The sequence below is a fragment of the Mesocricetus auratus genome, unplaced genomic scaffold, assembly GCF_017639785.1.
Source record: "Mesocricetus auratus isolate SY011 unplaced genomic scaffold, BCM_Maur_2.0 Super-Scaffold_100006, whole genome shotgun sequence".
Classification (NCBI taxonomy): Eukaryota; Metazoa; Chordata; class Mammalia; order Rodentia; family Cricetidae; genus Mesocricetus; species Mesocricetus auratus.
In genome coordinates, this window is record NW_024429190.1 from 37,755,679 (window position 1) to 37,763,611 (window position 7,933).

Here is a 7,933-nt window from a genome sequence, read left to right on the forward strand (position 1 = left end):
TAGTTTAAGGATCAATCTAATTATACCAGAAATTATCAGACTCAATATCCTCTTTGAATAGAGACTTCTCCAGGGCGATGTTATGTAAATAAATATATATTCATAGTTTCAAACTGAGTCAAACTAAGTGGATAGAAATTTAATTAAAGGCAAAGTGCTCTCTTTAAAAAGAATAAGTATTAAATAATTTTCTGCCATTCTAAAATTACCTACATTATTTCTTCATAGAATAAAGTTTATTAAATTTCAGTCCTACATGCTATATTTTAACATGCTCCAGAAATAACTTCATTGCATATTTCTGTTCTTATAAATAAATGTGAAGCATATAATTCATCATAAATTTAGTAAAAATTTATATGTAAATGTAATTAAATTGTCATGTTAACCCTCTGATGTAAAAGAGCTTGTGGACCATTTCCTATAATAAATAACAGAAAAGCTAAACATTTACATAAGCAGTGATTTTTCCTACACAAAATAGAGCTAATGTTAAGAGGAAATCTGAAGATACAGAAATGATCATAGAAAGTTACACTCATAGGTTCCCTGAACACAAAGCTCTTGGAGAGGAAAAAAGCTAGAAGCACTTAAATGACAGCCTATACAATACCTTCAGTTGAGTGTGGACTTGAGTACTTCTAAAACTTTTCGGTTTTTTTTCAGCCTTTTATTGCCAAAAAATTTAATCATTACCACAATTTATTGTATATATGAAATAGGCATAAAATTTAACTATTTATTGATAATAATGAATAAATTTCTTTTAAAGAAATTCCTTTATATATAATTTTATAGTGTATTAAAGAAGAAATCAGATTTGTATATTAGTGAGATAGAAATACTTGTTTTTATATAGAGAAATCATGGCTTATTATTTGACAATGCAGACAGAAACTTGCTTCAATATTATTTAGAGTTGTTTGATATTCGATTTTATAATCATGAATGTTGAGAACACTGTATCTCGTAGTGTATAGTACAAAGGAGCAGAGTATGTTTATTGTCATTTTAGAAGTTGTCACTCTGTTCTAATATCAAGGAAAAATTAATTTAATAATTTTATATGAAACTCATGTCTGCAACTCAAACATTAATCTAATATCAAGATCCACCAATTTCATATCCATATGGTAGAAAGTGGTAGCAGGAAAATATTGAGTCTGTGTTTACATAATTAAACTGTAACATTTTTATGATGATATAAAATTTGTGTGTGCCCTGAAAGTATCGTTACAACATTGACTGTCATTGTGTGGTACGAAGGTATATAACATGCAAAGCATGCATGCTGTGTCTCTCTTGCCAAGGCAGAGGTTTGGTTTTTTGTTGTTTTTTGGTTTTTTTTTTTTTTTGCACCATTCAAAGCAGAAAAACTTTACCAGAAACATCTTGCATTCTGTGTTTCCTACCAAATTAAATTGTAAACATTGTTTATTATGGAAGTTTTTCCTTGTGCCAATATTTTTGAGGTGCTCATGTTCAATTATGAATCACCATGTGGGGTCATGATCACCAGTTTAAGACCTAGTGTGGGTGTCAATTGGTAAGAAGTTGCAGAGGTCTGCTGTATAATTTTCATTTTATTTAGTGCGAGAATCCACACTAGGTATTCAGGGTAACTCCTAGAAAGAATGCCTCCTGGATCTAGCAGAGGTAACCTAACTTTTATGAAATATCATTGAGCCTTGACCAGTGTGAGAGTTATGAGTGTCAAACTCCTACACAGGTGAATATCCACTTATTGTGGGAACAACAGACCTTGGCCAGAGACCCACTTCCCCATCAGCCTGGGAGTAGGCAGCTGTAACTACAGATAAGACATGTTTACTAAACAAAAAACATGTTTACTAAAAACAATACGATGCTGAAAGAAATGCTTACAAGAGAAATAAGTTCCTGATAAGGGCTCGCCCACGGGAACACCCTGACTTTGACCTTTTCCAATGACTAACCACCTCTTCCTGACCCCCCCCACCACCGCCAACTCTGGTGTCAGGGACATATAACCATCCAGGGTTAAAATAAAGCAAAGCTTTCTTGAAGCTTTCTTTGCACCACCGACTGGTCTCTGTGTCATCAATCCCGACACCCTCGGCACATTCTCGGACACAGGCTGCGCAACAGGGCACTACAACTAATGACTTTAGATTCCTTGGAATAGCAACAAAAGGTGACTGTAAAATTATTACAGTGATACAGTATATGACACAGTTGAATTCTGATGATTATCTTTTTTTTCATGTATATGATCAATAAGTTTCTTTTGTATCCTTTTTTAAATTTAAATTAGAAAAAGCTTGCTTCACATGCCAATCCCAGCTCCCTCTGCCTCCCCTTCTCCCCCGCCACCCCACCAATCCCCCCAGCTCCCCACCTCATCCCCACTCCGTTCCCCAGGGAAGGCGAGGCCCTCCATGGGGGATATCTAGTCTGTCATTTCATCCAGGGCAGGGCCTAAGGCCTCCCTCAAGTGCCCAGGCTGAGAGAGCATCCCTCCTTGTGAGATGGGCACCCTAAAAGCATTTGTATGCCAGGGATAAATATAGATCTACTATCCAAGGCCCCATAGATTGCCTAGGCCTCTTCACTAACACCCACATTCAGGGGGTTTGGATAGGCCCCATGCTGGCCTCTCAGCCATCAGTTGGGGGATCAAGAGTTCATCCTTGTTCAGGACAGCTGCTTCTGTGGGTTTGTTTCACTAGCCCTTTGCTCATCACTCTGACACAGGTTCTCGGCCTTTTGGCTAAGATCAAGTGTACTATCTATTCTGATGATTACCTTTTTAAGTGGTTTACATTTTGTTGTTGTTTTTTATCTTTTTTTTTTTCAAGACAAGGTTTGAAATTGCTCTGTAGACCCAGCTGACCTCAAACTTACAGTGATCTGCCTGCCTCTGCATCCTGAGTGCTGGGATTAAAGGTGTGAATCACTAATGCCCACCCCTTAACATATTTTCTTACATCCTTATATCTTTCTTGAACACTCATTCTTTACTTGTAAGAGATAAAGTGGATTTTCCATTTACAATTCATGATCCAATGGAATGCCTTTATCTTATAATTCAAAAATTTCATGACTATACAGTTTGTGAGGATTTTCTCAAATTGTTATAAATGTGGGGAAAAACAAATAAGATTTTAACTAGTCAGTGGTGGCCCATAGCTTTAATACCAGCACTTGGGAGGCAGATGCAGGCAGGTCTCTGTGAATTCAAGGTCAGCCTTGTGCATAAAGTGAGTTCCAGGACAACCAGCACTTTTATACAGAGAGACCCTGTCTTGAAAAAAACAAAATAAAAACAAACAAACAAAAAAGAAGATTCTGCATATAGGTGAATCTTTTTAGTTCACACGTACATACAATTCAAGATCAACTATGCACCCAAACCATTTTCAATATCACATGTTCATTCTCACAGAAAAGTAATTTGTATAAGTATTATTTAGTTAAAGAAAGATAATTCCCACACACGTACGAACATCTGATCTTTGACAAAGAAGCTAAAAATATACAATGGAAGAAAGAAAGCATCTTCAACAAATGGTGCTGGAATAACTGGAGACTGGCATGTAGAAGAATGCAGATCGATCCATGTTTATCGCCATGCACAAAACTTAAGTCCAAATGGATCAAAGACCTCAACATAAATCCAGCCACACTGAACCTCTTAGAAGAGAAAGTGGGTGGTACCCTTGAACGAATTGGTACAGGTGACAGCTTCCTGAATATAACACCACTAGCACAGACAGTCAGATCAACAATTAATAAATGGGACCTCCTGAAACTGAGAAGCTTCTGTAAGGCAAAGGACAAAGACAAAAAGGCAGCCCACAGAATGGGAAAAAATATTCACTAATCCCACATCTGACAGAGGGTTGATCTCCAAAATTTACAAAGAACTCAAGAAGCAAGTCTCCAAAACAGCAAAGGACCCAATTAAGAAGTGGGCTGCAGAACTAAATAGAGAGTTTTCAATAGAGGAGTCTAAAATGGCTGAGAGGCACTTGAGAAAGTGCTCAACATCCTTAGCCATCCAGGAAATGCAAATCAAAACAACTCTGAGATACCATCTCACTCCTGTCAGAATGGCTAAAATCAAAAACACCAATGACAATTTATGCTGGAGAGGATGTGGTGAAAGGGAGACACTCCTCCATTGCTGGTGGGAGTGCCAACTGGTTCAGCCACTTTGGAAATCAGTATGGAGATTCCTCAGAAAAATGGGAATAAACCTACCACAAAACCCAGCAACTCCACTCTTAGGCATATATCCAAAAAATGCCCATTCATACAACAAAGATGTCTGTTCCACTATGTTCATAGCAGCTTTATTTGTAATAGCCAGAACTTGGAAGCAACCTAGATGTCCCTCAACCAAAGAGTGGATAGAGAAAATGTGGTACATTTACACAATGGAGTACTATTCAGCAGAAAAAAACAATGGAATCATGAGATTCGCAGGCAAATGGATGACACTAGAAGAAACCATCCTGAGTGAGGTAACCCAGTCACAAAAAGAGAAACATGGCATGTACTCTCTCATATATGGATTTTAGACATAGATCTGGGGAGTGCCAGCCTACAAACCTATGGCCAGAGGGTCTGGGAAACAGAAACTTCATTTAGTGGCTAATCGAAGAAGAGGCAGGCTCCCTCAGTTAAGTACTGAGCTGAACTCAAGAAAGTCAGTAACAGAGAGGGAGGACTGATGATCAAAGGGATTAAGACTGGGCTGGTTTAACCCCCAGAAACAGCTGACCAGACAAAGGTTAACTCTTGAATCCCAGGCATCAGCCTGGGAATCCAGCATGGGACTGATCAAAACCCCCTGAATCTGGGTGTCAGTGAGGTGGCCTAGGTAATCTATTGAGCCTTGGGCAGCAGATCAGTACCCATCCCAAGTATACACACGGACTTTGGACTCCCATAGAACAATGTGAGGTACACTCTCACCCTGAACTCTTGGGGAAGGGTCTAGGCCCTGCCCTATATGAAATGACAGACTATGGACACCCCCATGGAGGGCCTCACTCTCCCTGGGGGGATGAGGGGATAACGGGGGGGGGAGCTTGGGGGGAGGGCACGGGAGGAGGGGAGGGAAAGGGAGAGGGACCTGGAACTGACTTGTGAAGCAACCTTGTTTCTTATCTAAATTTAAACTGAAAATAAAATAAAATAAAAAAAACAAGAAAGATAATTCCTCTCACATCACTTGCCATCAGCTTCCTTTGGTAATTAAAATAGAACCAGAAAGAAACACAATAAAAACTAGCATAGTCAACAGGAGTCAGTTTCTATGGTGGACTGACATAGGGAGGTAGACAGCAGGGAAGAACTAACTATATCATTGTAGAGACATCTGTGGATGCTATCTAGTAATTGTTATGGAATAGTCTTCTTTCATTGAACTTCATTATAATAGTCAAGGGTCTAACGGAAATACAGAATGATAGGGAAATCTAGGGGACATTGTTAAGACAAGGAACCTCTGCTTTAACCACAGTTCACAGGATCAAATTTATAATTACTGCCATCTAAGATTCTTAAGTCCTTACATGTATGGAAAAGTCAGAGTTCTGTATTTTTTAAAAAGCTTCTATATAGATGATAATCCCTTTTCAAAAATCGTTTTCCATTTTAGAACTGCTAATAACTATGCAGGAACAAAACATTGATGACCTATGATTTTATTAACTCTCATTTTTTTATCTATAAGCCTGACCAACAAACATACACCATCCTACAATTTTATTTATAAAAATATGGAGCCTTCACCCCTATGTTCTAGTCTCTTTGGTGTGGAAAGGTACTTGGCATAATAGAAAGGGAAACCCAGCAGAAAAACCCTGAGGCTACAGTCTATACTGCCTGCAAGATGTGCTGGTGAAGAACTTGTGGGAGTGGCCAAAGACTGTTTAGTTTAATTTCAGGCCCACATCCTCAAGATGCTTGTATTGATCAGGGACCAGATACATAGGTTAGACTGGCAAAAAATCGTTTCATCAAATGATTCCAAATGATATTTTTTTATGTTCATAGACTGGTGCCTTGTTCACTCATAATCTGAGTGGCTTTCTCTGACATCAGATGGAAGTGGTATAGAGACCCACACTCAGACATGATGCTGAGAGTCAAAATTAGAGGTCTCTATTGGGTCCCTTCCCTTAGAAATCCAGAAACTCAGTGGAAAAGGAGGAACAAAGACTGGAGCACACAAGCACAGGAACCACGGAATCAACAAAGAAAGGCTAACATAGACTCATAGATGCTTAAATGGGACACAGGGGGCCTGAATGGGTCTACACCAAATCCTCTGCATATATGTTATCTTGGTGTTCCTCCAAGAATCCTAACTGCAGGGTGGAGTGGGTATATCTCTGAATCTATTGCCTGTTCTTGAGACACTTTTCCTCATATTATGATTCCTTATATAAGCTCAATAGGACAGATATTCCTTTTGTTTTTATGTCCTGTTTTATTCATGTTTGGTTGTCTCTTAGAGGCCTTTTTTTTTAAGAAGGGATACTAAGGGGGACTGGATCTGAGGGAATGGAGAGGTAGTAGGAAGTTGGGAGGAGTGAACTGAGGGGACACTGTGGTCAGGATGTATTGTATGTGAAAAGAATCTAGTTTCAATTTTTAAAAAGGAGAAAGAATAGATAGTAACTAACTGTAAATTAAAATTGTAAATAATTCCTCTCTAATGGAAATAAATAAGCAGCTCATGTTTGACACTTAATTTCTACACACTGCCAAATATTTGAATACAGATGTAAATTGTGCCTTTTAAGCAATGTCATATCATAAGGAACAAAATGATGTATGTATAAGAATTTTAACACATTTAACCATAAATCTAGAAGCCAGGACTTACTTGTTGAGCAAAAGTTTTACTTTATCATAAAATTTTCTCTCAATTTTTCATTTTGTGTTGTATGTGTATTCTTTCTGATGTTAAGAAGCAATTGAAACTGCTATGTAGAGCTTTTTATTTAATCTCTCCATCCATGAGAACTCCCATGCCTTAACCACCTGGCAAAGTTTGTACTGAAAAAGGATAAAAGGCATACAATCTATGTGAAAAATGGTACTTAGGAATTCACAAAGTAATGAAAAGATAAAATAAGGGCATATAAAGGAGTGGGAAACTCCATACTTACAGAGAAAAGCATCTGTGAACCACAACCAAGCTACTAGTCACTTAAGCATACATTCCCACAGTAAAGTAAAATCCTAGATGTGTCAGTTCATAATATATATACTAGAAAAAAAATTCAGTTTTAAAAATAAGTATGTTATGCCAAAAACCTAAAAGGAGAAATATTCGTAACAATCGCATAAAATAACACAAGTTTGTGTCTGGCTTAGTTAGGGATTCTATTGCTGTGTAGAGATACCATAACCATGGCAACTCTCATAAAAACAAAAAAAATCTTTCATTGGGGAGGCTGAGGCTTGTATTAAGCTTAATATGATTCTCCTGTATCAGGCTTACCAGTGCAGGGGTTAAAATGCACACACTTCTGTCTGTCACCTTTTTTTTAACTTTTCTATTACAGCTATTCTTTTTGTAGTTACATGAGATGTCAGCATACCTCTAATATTTTTTTTCAGTGATAAGAGATGGTGATCATAAGGTGTTTTTGAGATTATAGGATAAACATATAATTTCTGCTTTTCAATTTTTCCTATAGTTTCTCTATTCTCTTTCAAATTCATGGCCTCCTTTTCATTAATTGTTATTACATACATCTATATCTAACCTGAACAGTTTGTATAATGGCACTTGTGTGTACATGTTTTCTGGGCTGACCATTGGATAACAACTGGTGTGTTCTTCCCTGGTGAAGACTATTTCTTTCCTCAGTCTCATCCTCTCTCCCCAGAGGTGGGAAGTAATTCCCCATTGCTGAATATACCACCTGTT

At 37.7% G+C, this 7,933-nt stretch overlaps 1 pseudogene; it reads left to right on the forward strand.

Moving 5' to 3' along the window:
- The first annotated feature begins 2,729 nt into the window (after positions 1 to 2,729).
- LOC121141054 lies at positions 2,730 to 2,938 on the forward strand (annotated as a pseudogene).
- Positions 2,939 to 7,933: the final 4,995 nt, after the last annotated feature.